The sequence below is a fragment of the Heloderma suspectum genome, chromosome 4, assembly GCF_057233095.1.
Source record: "Heloderma suspectum isolate Gila_16-S chromosome 4, 16-S_ref, whole genome shotgun sequence".
In the NCBI taxonomy this organism is placed as follows: Eukaryota; Metazoa; Chordata; class Lepidosauria; order Squamata; family Helodermatidae; genus Heloderma; species Heloderma suspectum.
This window is the reverse complement of record NC_139461.1, coordinates 181,306,732-181,319,302: the sequence shown is the minus strand read 5'-3', so window position 1 is coordinate 181,319,302 and position 12,571 is coordinate 181,306,732. Positions and strand designations below refer to the sequence as shown.

General features: G+C 42.6%; 1 protein-coding gene across 1 annotated transcript in view; it reads right to left on the bottom strand.

Moving 5' to 3' along the window:
* RGS2 (regulator of G protein signaling 2) overlaps positions 1-12,267 on the bottom strand; it is a 29,757-nt gene extending 17,490 nt beyond the window's left edge. Inside the window, exon 1 of the mRNA XM_084851444.1 lies at positions 12,080-12,267. The gene's annotated coding sequence lies outside the window, so the exon portion shown is untranslated. The remainder of the gene's footprint in view (positions 1-12,079) is intronic.
* Positions 12,268-12,571: the final 304 nt, after the last annotated feature.

The window sequence follows — 12,571 nt, the reverse complement described above, 5'->3', positions numbered from 1 at the left end:
TCATATGTTTGTCTTGTCTTTTTTATTGTAAGCCTTTTTATTGCTTTCTTTCAATTAACCATAAAATTGGGAGTGCCCATGAAGAAGATTCTCGCCATCTTTTTACAGGCTCAAAACAGAGCAAAAAGCAAACACATATCCGGGAGTGGAGTCCGCTGAAAATAGGATTATAAAGATGTTTTTGATAGAAGTCTGCTTGAACACTGCTGGCTATGTTGATTAAAGTAGATTTATATGGGCTTTCCTCCCTCCATCAAGAATTTTTAAATTAAAATGATATTGGCAGTAATATTGTTGTTATAAATAGGTTACTGCAGTTTTATATTGGACTGTGGGCAATCTACATTTTCTCTCATTGGAGTGGCCTGGTGCAATTAAACTATTTATTTATTTATTTGTTTGTTTGAAATACGTATTTTTGTTGGGATGAAAACCTTTTGTTGGGTTTTGGCAAAATAAGGCACATGCTTCTACAAACCTAACGTACCAACAGTGGGATCCTATGCATGTATTCTCAGAAGTAAGCTCTGCTGAGTTCAGTGGGTCTTACTCCCATGTATAGGATTGCAGCCTATGCACACTTACCTGGGTGTAAGTCCCATTGAACTAAACAGGGCTTACTTCTGAGTAGACTTGTATAGGATTGCATGTATAAGTGTGCACGTGCATGTGTGTATATTTATAATTATAATTTATTTGGCCCAACACTTTCCAGTTAGAATCTTCCTCAAAAAACGTTGACAGCACATTTGTGTTCTCACATGTTCTGTTATAGAGTGCTTTGTAGCATTTTACATTTTTACAGTACTCCCCACAAAGACTCTCACTGGAACATGTTGGGCTAATTTATTGCATCTTAGAGGTTTCCTCTCCTTTTGTTCCTGCTTTGGTGCCTTCCTTCCACAAAAAGGACAGCATGGAGCTACGCCTTTGCTGTGGGTCTAACAAAAGAACACAACATCCCTGAAAGCATGATTTCTAGGCTTACTCCACAACACCCTCTACTGGTTAAGCTGTTGCTATTAAAATTTAACATATTTGGAAAAAGCACTCAAGATGTATATGGAGGGCATATATCTTTACTACAGATTTAAATTGATTTAACAGTCATTCCTGTTTCACAAAAAAAGTTGGGATTTGCAGTCCTGTGAGGTGTGCTTGTTACCACACCAAATCACATTTACCAGGATTCTTTGAGGGCAGCTGTGACTGTACAGATCAGGGATCCCCAACCTTTTTGGATTGTGGTCACATTTGGAATGTTGAGTGAGTGTTGTGGGCATGCCCACAAAATGGCTGCCTTAGTAGGCATAGCCAGTCATAAAACATACATTTCCCAGAAGGCTAAAAGAAAAGTAACTTGCCCAAGAGCCTAAGTATAAGGGAAAGATGGGGTTTGAGCTCTAAAACACTTTTGCACCCACAGTTTTCTGCTACAAACCAAGTTCACAGAAGGCAAACTGATGAGCTCAGAGACAAGTAACTTGGTCAAGAATGTCACATGGTGCTCAGAGGCATTCTGCAAAATAAAGTTGGCTCTGGAGCCTGGTGCTTCACTTTGCAGTATGTCTGCCTCTCAGATAGATGGAGAGATAGATAGAGATAGGTAGAGATAGATAGATAGATAGATAGATAGATAGATGACAGATAGATAGATGATAGATAGATAGATAGATAGATAGAATAACATCTAAAAAAATAAAGTGAAAATCAAGAGGAGTGGGGAGCCTGGTGGGTGCCAAATGAAGTTTCTGAAGGCACCGTGTTGAAGACCTCAGGTTCAGATAGTATAAAACTGATATAAGTACTATATATTGGGTGAATGTCAGTACACCTCAGACTACTACAGGAGTAACAACATACGTTGCTGCCTTATGCTGAATTAACATTTAAAGAAGTCTTGGAGGATACGACTGGCGCACAAAGTAGCAGCTTCTTTCTGGACAGAGTAGCTTGCTTGGGAGCACAATACACTGGTGCTGTGTGTGTGTGTGCACGCACATGCACACAGTTGAACAGTCACCACACAGCTGGAGATCTTTTTAAAAATCCAGTTTGCGAGGTGCTCTGGGTGGCTGAACCCTTTCACAAGCCAAGGCGCCATCACAATTGCAGATATCCCCACATGGTTGTAGAATATGGCAAAACATACTTATCTCCTCTGGATTTGAACTAGGAATGTCATGCCCTAAGGTTGGGGGTTAGTTAAGTAAACTGCCTTGGCTGTGTATGTTCATATGTCAGAACCCTCTGAAAGCACAGAAGGAAGTGGGGATGTGCCAAGCCATTTTGCCGCCTGAGAAAAGGGCCACTACGACACTTCCCCTCCATTCCATATACCCAAGCTGACCAGACTGGTAGTCGGATCTTACTTCAGCAATGGCAACAGGATAACATTCTCCACCACACTTGAGGGCAACAGGTTAGCTTGGGAGGTGTGGAGCATGCTGTGCACAGTATACATGACTCATATCTTCAACACTTTACCACAGTTCCTCGCCTCCCAGGATGTGCCACCTGAGGTGGCTTGCCTCATTGCCTAAAGGTTAGGCCAGCTCTGAGGAGAATGCATCATCAGACCCTGTGACTGGCAGACAGTGCAAAGCCTCTGGATTAGGTAGGCCTGGTTTTATGCCTTTGTCTAACCAGCAGATAAATATCTTCCGGCTGCTCCACTTTTGGGTCCATCTGGGGCTGGTGCAAAACATTTTGTTGCCTGAGATGGAGAAGATGATCTCACTGTATTCCATCTACAGAAGCTGACCTGACAGGCAGTAACATCTTATTCAACACTGGTGATTGTTTCATTAACACAAAGCACTTGCAGGATTTAGATTAGAGGAATGGACTTTATTCAGCTGTAGGTGTGCTCAACCAGTCTGCTGTAGCCAACCTGCCATAAGTGAGAGGCCCTCCTACAGACTTTCTGTCCCAGCCCTTGCTAGCTTAGGGGGTGCAAGGCAGGCTGTGTTAAACCGACATCCCTGTCCTCCAGCAGAGGGGAATGGCCATGGGGATGCCACTGCTTCCCCCCACCCCCATTGTCTGCCACTGGAGGCAACCGCCTCACTCTGCCTAATGGTAGGGCTGGCACTGTGTCTGCCCACAATCCCTTGCCTCAGTTCCAGCAATGGACAGCAGGGAACCATCTTGGGTCATGTTTCAGGTATTTAGCTATCTCTGGGATAGCGCTTCCACATCTGAAGTCCAGTGACTTCCAAGGAAGCAGAATAAAGCCTTGAATAAGCAATCCTCTTGGATATTGGGGATTAACACTCTATTCTCTTGTGGATTTCTGTTAAAGATTCTTCTCTGTCTTCACTTTTCCACCAGGGAAGTACAAATGATGTCAAGAGTAGCGTGATTCACGGATGGACACTGCAGTAGAGATCCCGGATGGAGATTAGAAAATTCCGCTCTTGATTAGGTAAGCTCTGAAAATGACAGTGGGAATTTTATCTCACTCCTTAAAGATAGCTGCTCCCTTTGACTCCTCCATGGGTGGATGGCCTGTGTTCCAGATAATCCCAGGAATTATTAAAGGCCTAGAGATAGAGAGGGTGGGATTTATATGTGGAGGCTGGCACTGCAGTTACAGCTGCTCATGTGCGAGTGTGGTCTAGGCCTGGTTCTTTCTTTCAAAGATAGGTTTGTGCTGAATCAGTTTCTTCCATGGCATCACTGCCTGCTCATGTGAAAGTAATAGTCACAGGAGATGCAAGAGGAGCAAGGTTAAAGACAAATATTGGAACAAAGAGTCACACTGAAAAGTGGGAGGCCCCTACTCTGCCAAGAAATGCATTGCTTAAGAACTCGCAAGTGGCCAACATCCCTTTCATATTTCCAGATGGCCTTTCTTGATTCCATTCTCTCTCTAATGAACAGTGCAATCTTTTGCACAGTGCAATCACATCCCAATCCTCTTTGTATATTGTAGGCTTCCATTAAGACACAGGGACATTTCCCATATTATGGTTTTATAACAGGCTTCTACCACCTGGTGCCCTCCTGACATTTTGGACTTAAACTTCCATCAGTGCTAGCAAGCTTGGCCAATGGTCAGAAATGCTGTGAGTTGTAGGCCAACCTTGGATAGCTGCGTTAGAATTCTGACTGGTTCTGACCGAATCCCAGAGCAGATTCACTGCCCCACTGACATCGTAGCTACTGGCCTCCACTGGCCCAGGTTGGGGAAAGTTGCTGTATGCCATGTGTTTTATTGTACAGATGACTGTCTTCTCTTTAAAGATACAGAACCCTACAGGGGCCTTGAAGTTGCTACTCTGCCACTCTGGTCAGCTGTAGTTTTGGAGCTGCTGTTTAAATTTCCCACAATGCTCCAAAGCAATGCTATGTATGGAGCATTGTGGGAAATTATGATGGTGGCCCAGGCCCATTGACTTGGTGCTGACTGCAGCACTGCTGGAGGGGGAGTCCATCAGAAGGCACTCTGTTGAGGGCCCCCTCAACCTGAAGATAGCCTTGCCTGGGTGTTGTTATGGTGTACACAGTGCTTGACACCCCCCCCCCCAGTATTTCCACCCCATATTTAAGAGCATTCTTCACTCCACAGCTGAAATCAATAGGACAATAATGCTTCAGACTTAGGTTGGATTGTATCCTAAGTCTTTAATAGCCTTTTTAATTACTAGGAGATAATGAAAAATGTACAAGCAGTATTCCATCCCAGGTAGTAAGGATGCAAACCTGCTCTCACTTTCCAGTTTTCTAGCGACTTAGTGCAAAAGTACTGTAATGATTACACCTGACATTGATTTTTTTTTAAAAATAAAATTATTAAAGGAATTAGCACATTTCCAACATAAAATGTATATATGTATATATAGTATCCTGTAATGACTTACCTAGAAGTAAGCCCTGTTGAACTCAATTGGACTTATGTCTGAGTTGACATGTATAGTATTGCACTGTTAGTGGGTTTTTGTTTTTCTGTTACTTATTGATTTAGGGCAAATTTACACCAGCCTAAAATCCTGCATTTAAAACAGGGCTTTCTGCTTCCATTTTAAATGCAGGATCACAACGACTCCCTTTTTCACCTGCTTCCCGGTATCCGAGTCTTCCATTATCTTTCATTGATCTTGCTCCTCTTCTTGCAGCCAACACAACAGGGTTATTTGATAGCTCATTATCTGCGATCTATTTAAAAATGGAACAAAGGGCATTTAGTGCAGGAGGGTAATGGCAGGGTCACGGGTCATGTAAAGAAGCAGCAAACTTCCCTGAAGGAGCAATTTCAGTCTCAGGATAAAAGCTCTCTGTGAAGGAGCCTTTAGAATGTAAGTCATTGTGTATCCTCAGAACTCCTCCAAACTACAAGATTTCTGGAATTGATCCAGCAACAGCCAAAAAGGGTAAAAAGGAAGAACCTGGGAACTACAGACCAGTCAGTGTGACATCAATCCCTGGGAAAATTTTGGAGCAGATTATAAAGCAATCCACCTGTAAGCACCTTGAAAACAATGCAGTGACTACTTGAAGCCGACATGGATTTGTCAAGAACAAATCCTGCCAGACGAATCTGATCTCATTTTTGGATCAGGCAACCTCCTTTGTGGACTGTGGGAATGCTGTGGACATAATATACCTCAGCTTCAGCAAAGCATTCGACAAAGTGCCCCATGATATCCTGATGAGCAAACTAGCTCAAAGTGGGCTAGATGAAACAACGATCAGGTGGGTCCACAGTTGGCTACAGAATCAGATTCAAAGAGGGTTTATCAATGGGATCTTCTCAAACTGGGGAGTGGTAACGAGCGGGGTACCACAGGGCTCAGTCCTGGGCCCAGTGCTCTTCAACATTTTTAATAATGACTTGGATAAGGAGGTGCAGGGAATGCTGATCAGATTTGCAGATGATACAAAATTGGGTGGGATGGCTAATACTTTGGAAGACAGAAACAAAATTCAAAGTGATCTGGATAGACTGGAGCGCTGGGCATAAAACAAGAGAATGAAATGTAATAGGGATAAATGCCAATTTCTGCACCTAGGAAAAAGAAACCAAATGCACAGTTACAAGATGATGGATACATGGCTCAACAACACTACAAGTGAGAAGGATCTTGGAATTGTTGTCGATCACAAGCTGAATATGAGCCAACAAGGTGATGTGGCTGCAAAAAAGGCCAATGCTCTTTTGGGCTGCATTAATAGAAGCATAGCTTCCAAATCCCAGGAAGTACTAGTTCCCCTCTACTCAGCACTGGTTAGGCCTCACCTGGAGTACTGTGTCCAGTTCTGGGCACTGCACTTTAAGAAGGACGCAGACAAGCTGGAGAGAGTTCAGAGGAGGGCAAAGAAGATGATCAGGGGACTGGAAACAAAGCCGTATGAAGAGAGACTGAAAGAACTGGGCATGTTTAACGTTGGGAAGAGAAGACTGAGGGGAGATATGATAGTGCTTTTCAAGTACTTGAAAGGTGGTCACAGAGAGGAAGGCCAGGATCTCTTCTCGATCATCCAGAATACAGGACACGGAATAATGGGTTCAAGTCACAGGGAGCCATTTTCTGGCTGAACATCAGGAAAAACTTCCTGACTGTTAGAGCAGTACGACAATGGAACCGATTCCCTATGGAGGTGGTGGGCTCTCCCACCCTGGAGGCATTCAAGATGAGGCCTGACAGCCATCTGTTTAGGGATGCTCTGACTTGGATTTCTGCATTGGGCAGGGGGTTGGACTCAATGGTCTTGTAGGCCCCTTCCAACCCTACTATTCTATGATTCTAATTCAAAGTGTTCTATCCAAATTTATTTCAGTAAATGTGTGGTGAAATTTAGTCGAGCTATGAACTAAATCAATTAAATGGGTGTTCCGTGTTTTCTCAGTGGGAGGCGAGGGGAAAAATACATGATAAAAGAGAGGATCTCATTGCTGCTAATAATAAAATTCCTTTTCTTGTGTTATTCATACAATAAATGGAACTGTTTCCCTAACATTTACATCCTCCCTTTATTGTCCTCCTTTGCTTTACATAGCATCCGTGTTGGTTTATAAAGCTCCAAATATAGCACTAAAGTATCTCAAAAAAGTAGATAAGATACGTACTGTATGTCCGTATAAAGAAGTTACGATTGCATACCCATTTCCCTGTTTGTTCTAGGGGAAGTGTAAAAATAATATAGATTTATGCAACCAGTTGTTATTCAGCCTGTCTCCCTTTCCACATCCCCCCCCCCCCGACTCCACCGCCTTGTGACATTTGGCCTGCTTTGTTTTAATTTTTACAGGCAAAAACTTTAATAAGATCATGGTGCAAATGAGAACAGTCTGTTTCTGAAGCATTCTGGGTACTGCTCTGGATTATTATATATTATTTGGTCTTGTTCCCTTCTCTTCCTTAGAAAGGGGAATTGAAACAAGGTCCATAGAAGCATTTTGTGTTTTAAAGGACAGGACATTCTCTTCTGATTTTACACCTTTTATCAATACAGGAAACAAAACAGCTCAGTGGGAACAAGTGTATTTTTAACCACTGAGTTTTCTTAACAAATATTCAATAGTGTAAATATCATCTGTGATGCCTCCAAGATAGGCCATGCCTTGTTTAAGGCTTCATTTGGATATGCAATCTGCCCCACCCTACACACACACATCACAGTCTCTCCTTCATTCAAGTTCAACCTGTTTTGTACTTGAGAATTCACAGTGGACTGGAAATAATAGCATCAAACAGTAACCAGAACTGCTCACTCTTTGTCTGGGTTATACCATTTCCCCCACCAAGCAATGTCCCAGACCACTGAAGAACAAGTAATGTGATCAGATGGTATGATGAGAATGAAGATTTAGCACATGTGAGCTGAACTGGGTTCAGAGTAGAGTATCTCTGTGATTGTTTCATCATGACCAATTTATTCAACTCACATGTATCATACCTCTGGAAAAGTTGCCAAAATGCTTTGAGGGCTAACTCTCGTTTTTATAAGGCAAGGTTTGGGACATCATTAAGGACAATGGGTTGAATCCAGAATAAGTTAGTTGTAATGAGATTTCATTAAAATCAATGGGACAAGTTAGTAATGATTTAAGTTCCCCTGATTCCAGTGGGAACTAAGTTCAACTAGCTTATTCTAGATCCAACCCAATACATTTCGTCTGTGTTGTTTAAATATAAATTTCTTAAAAGTTTTTGTTGTTGTTGTTTAAAAGCTGCCAACAGGGCATGGGAGCTAGGAATGCATGGCACGTAGAATTTGCTAGAGCGCTTTGTTTAGGATACTGCCCACTTGAATGAGTTTATTTCATAGAATCATAGAATAATAAGGTTGGAAGGGGCCTACAAGACCATCGAGTCCAATCCCCTGCTCAATGCAGGAATCCAAGTCAGAGCATCCCTGACAGATGGCTGTCTAGCCTCGTCTTGAATGCCTCCAGTGTGGGAGAGCCCACCACCTCCCTAGGAAATTGGTTCCATTGTCGTATTGCTCAGTCAGGAAGTTTTTCCTGATGTTGAGCCAGAATATGGCTCCCTGTAACTTGAGCCCATTATTCCGTATCCTGCACTCTGGGATGATGGAGAAGAGATCCCGGCCCTCCTCTCTGTAACCACCTTTCATGTACTTGAGGAGTGCTATCATATCTCCCCTCCGTCTACTCTTCTCAAGGCTAAACGTGCCCAGTTCTTTCAGTCTCTCTTCATAAGGCTTTGTTTCCAGTCCCTTGATCATCTTCTTTGCCCTCCTCTAAACCCTCTCCAGTTTGTCTGCGTCCTTCTTAAAGTATGGTGCCCAGAACTGGACACAGTACTCCAGATGAGGCCTAACCAGTGCTGAGTAGAGGGGAACTAGTACTTCCTGGGATTTGGAAGCTATGCTTCTATTAATGCAGCCCAAAAGAGCATTGGCCTTTTTTGCAGCCACATCACATTGTTGGCTCATATTCAGCTTGTGATCTACAGCAGTTCCAAGATCTTTCTTGCTTGTAGTGTTGTTGAGTCACGTATCCCCCATCTTGTAACTGTACATTTGGTTTCTTTTTCCTAGGTGCAGAAACTGGCATTTATCCCTATTAACTTTCATTCTGTTGTTTTCTGCCCAGCACTCCAGTCTATCAAGATCACTTTGAATTTTTTTCTGTCTTGCAAAGTATTAGCTATCCCGCCCAATTTTGTGTCATCTGCAAATTTGATCAGCATTCCCTGCACCTCCTTATCCAAGTCATTAATAAAAATGTTGAAGAGCACTGGGCCCAGGACTGACTGAGCCCTGCGGTACCCCTCTCGTTACCTCTCCCCAGCTTGAGAAGGTCCCATTGATAAGCACTCTTTGAGTCCGATTCTGTAGCCAACTGTGGACCCACCTGATCGTTGTTTCATCTAGCCCACTTTGAGCTAGTTTGCTCATCAGGATATCATGGGGCACTTTGTTGAAAGTTTTGCTGAAGTCAAGGTATGTTGTGTCCACAGCATTCCCACAGTCCACAAGGGAGGTTACCCGATCAAAATAGGAGATCAGATTCGTCTGGCAGGATATGTTCTTGACAAATCCATGTTGGCTTCGAGTAATCACTGCATTGTTTTCAAGGTGCTTACAGATGGATTGCTTTATAACCTGCTCCAGAATTTTCCTAGGGATTGATGTCAGACTGACTGGTCTTTGTTCCCAGGTTCCTCCTTTTTACCCTTTTTGAAGATAGGGACAACATTAGCCCTCCTCCAGTCATCTGGCACTTCACCCGTCCTCCATGATTGCTCAAAGAGAATAGACAGTGGTTCTGAGAGTTCTTCTTCCAGTTCCTTTACTACTCGAGGATGCAGTTCATCTGGCCCTGGAGATTTGAACTCATTCAAAGTAATTAGGTGTTCCTGTTCCTTGACCATATATGCCTATCGATCTCAAGCTGCAATCCTGCCCCTTCAGCCTGTACTTCACCTTTGCCAGGGGGGTCATAGACCCTCTTTGGGAGAAGACTGAGCCAAAGTAGGGACTGAGCACTTCTGCCTTTTCTTTGTCATCTGTTAACATTTTGCCATCCTTATTTAATAGCTGAACCACCATTTCTTTCCTCTGTCTTTCATGATGCATGTATCTGAAGACAGCCTTTTTGTTGCTTTTAGCATCCCTCGCTAACCTCAGCTCATTCTCAGCTTTAGCCTTCCTGATGCCATCCCTTCAATTCTGTGCTACCTGCCCGTACTCTTTCTTTGTTGCTTGGCCTTCTTTCCACTTCCTATATGTGTACTTTTTTGTTTTCAGGTCATCTCTAAGCTTTTTATGAAGCCACATTGGCTTCTTCTGTTGTCTTCCACCTTTTTTTCTTGTTGGAATTGTTTGTAATTGTGCCTTGAGAATTTCCTTTTTTAAAAACTCCCACCCGTTTTGGACTCCTTTTCTTGTTAGAGTCGCTTGCCATTTGTCAAGGTCATCAGTCATAATAAACTAGGGTGGCCACTTACACACCCAAAAAGAGAACAAAAGGGGTCACACATAAAAACTGCACATGCTAATTTATGTGTATTATAGATGCACATTTAGAAATAATTTCTATATTTTAAATAGAAGTACAATATATCTCAACATAGCGGGGAAGATTTTGAGCAGATGATCTGTGTGCCTGGGCCCAATCTACATGGACAATTTAGTCTACATAGACAATTTAGCACATCAGGGTCATTTGCGACAGATGATGTTGCTGCAAATCCGCAGCAACTCCGCAGCTTCCCTCTGGAATAAGTGCATTTTTGGAAAGTCGTTTGGTTCCACTGCACTGGGCCCTGTCCCCCCCCATGAAATCCTGGGCGTGTCTATTTCTGTGATCTGGTCAAATGAAGTGGGGCCGCCCCCTCCCCCCCTTCCTCTTTTTCCCGATTTGCAGTAGAGCTGCTTTCCCATTCACAATATCTATCTTTTCCCCATTCACAGTATCAAAGTATTGAAACAGTTTTGTTTCAGGCATTCACAATAGTGTGGTAGCTGTATTATCCATTCACAGTATATGTAGCCTGTATTCCCCATTCATAATAGTGCAGTAGTGGCGATTCAGGCATTCACAATAGCACAGTAGCTGCTTTACCCATTCACAGTTGGTAGCCTGTATTCCCCATTCACAATAGTGCAGTAGAGTTGTTTCAAGCATTCACAATAGCCCAGTAGCTGCTTCAGCCATTCAGATTATATAGCCTGTTTTTCCCATTCACAATAGTGCAGTATCTTTTAATCTTTCACAATATCCCAATGGTGGATGAGAAGGGAGAGGTGTGGGGTAAACTGCAGGGGCTTAATTCAGGGCTTCCAGTAAACTTCCCTGCGCAGGGGGGCATTGACTGGGGTGGGGAACAAGCCTCTCTCATTCACTGCGCAGCACCTATGGGGTTGATGATGTTCAATTTTACTCCACCCACCCAACCCCAAAGTATAGGGGTTCCAAGTGCTGCGTGACCCGTGAAAGTGGGTTTTTAGGTAGTTTATACTCTGCCTTCGTTGCTTCGTGTGCGGTGTGCCCCTGATGGACCAAAGCCAATTTCATGAAAATCCGGATATAACCAGAAAAAGCTTCCCATTCCATTTCCATGTAGATGGAGCCCAGATCTGCCTGCTGTCCAGGTGCTAACTGTTGATGGGCAACTTCAAGGCCTTTGCTGCCTTCCCTTCTCATGGTTCTGTATCTTTAAATTGGACTTGGTATGGACAGCCTTTCAAATAGATGATGCCTTCAAATAAGGACTGCTGTATGTAAAGTAGGGCACATGGCCACCCTATAAGGGTGCTTTGATGGCTTTTTACCCAATATGGCCATTAGTAATAACAAATACAATAACAGTGCAATCTTATACATGTCTACTTGGAAGTAGGTCCCACTGAGTTAAATGGGGCTTACTCCCAGATAAGTGGGTATAGGACTGCAGCCTAAATATAAGAAACTGTAAATAATTCTAAAATAAATAGAGCAATAAGATCATGGAAAAAATGTCAGTGCATCATAAAAACATTTTAAAAATTGTTACAAATTTACGTGTGTGGTTTTTTTGGCTGCAACATAGGCAAGAAACCAACTTTCTCAACAATACTTATATCTCTATTAATGAACACAAATTTAAACTTTTGTTGAACTTACCAATGATCCTTTCTGAGAAGAAGTCATTCCAGATACTTCTTATATCTGTGTGGATAGAACATAACACTAATGTGGTGACCTCTTCACAGTTCTTTCCCCTAGAAATACAAAATCTTGAAATGAAAGGAATTTTCCTGTATCACCCAAGAAGAACTGAGGTGAGCAAATAATATCTGCTGAAAATATTATTTAATTTGTATTTATTTAATCACTTTATAGACCACTTGACTATATCTAAAAAGATACCTTGAAGCGGTTTGCAACAACAAAAATATAAAATTCGAAAGGCTACTTAAGAAGATCTGATAGATGACTCACATGATGGGAAAATGTAAACATTTGGTGCCACGGAGCACTTTCACATTGATAAGCTTGATCAGATCAGACCTTGTGTGTGTGTGTGCGCGCGTGCGCGTGTGTGCGCGTTTTCTGCATTGACATCAGCCTGTTGTCAATTCCTGATGCCATGCCAGAAAAATAATCATATGAAAA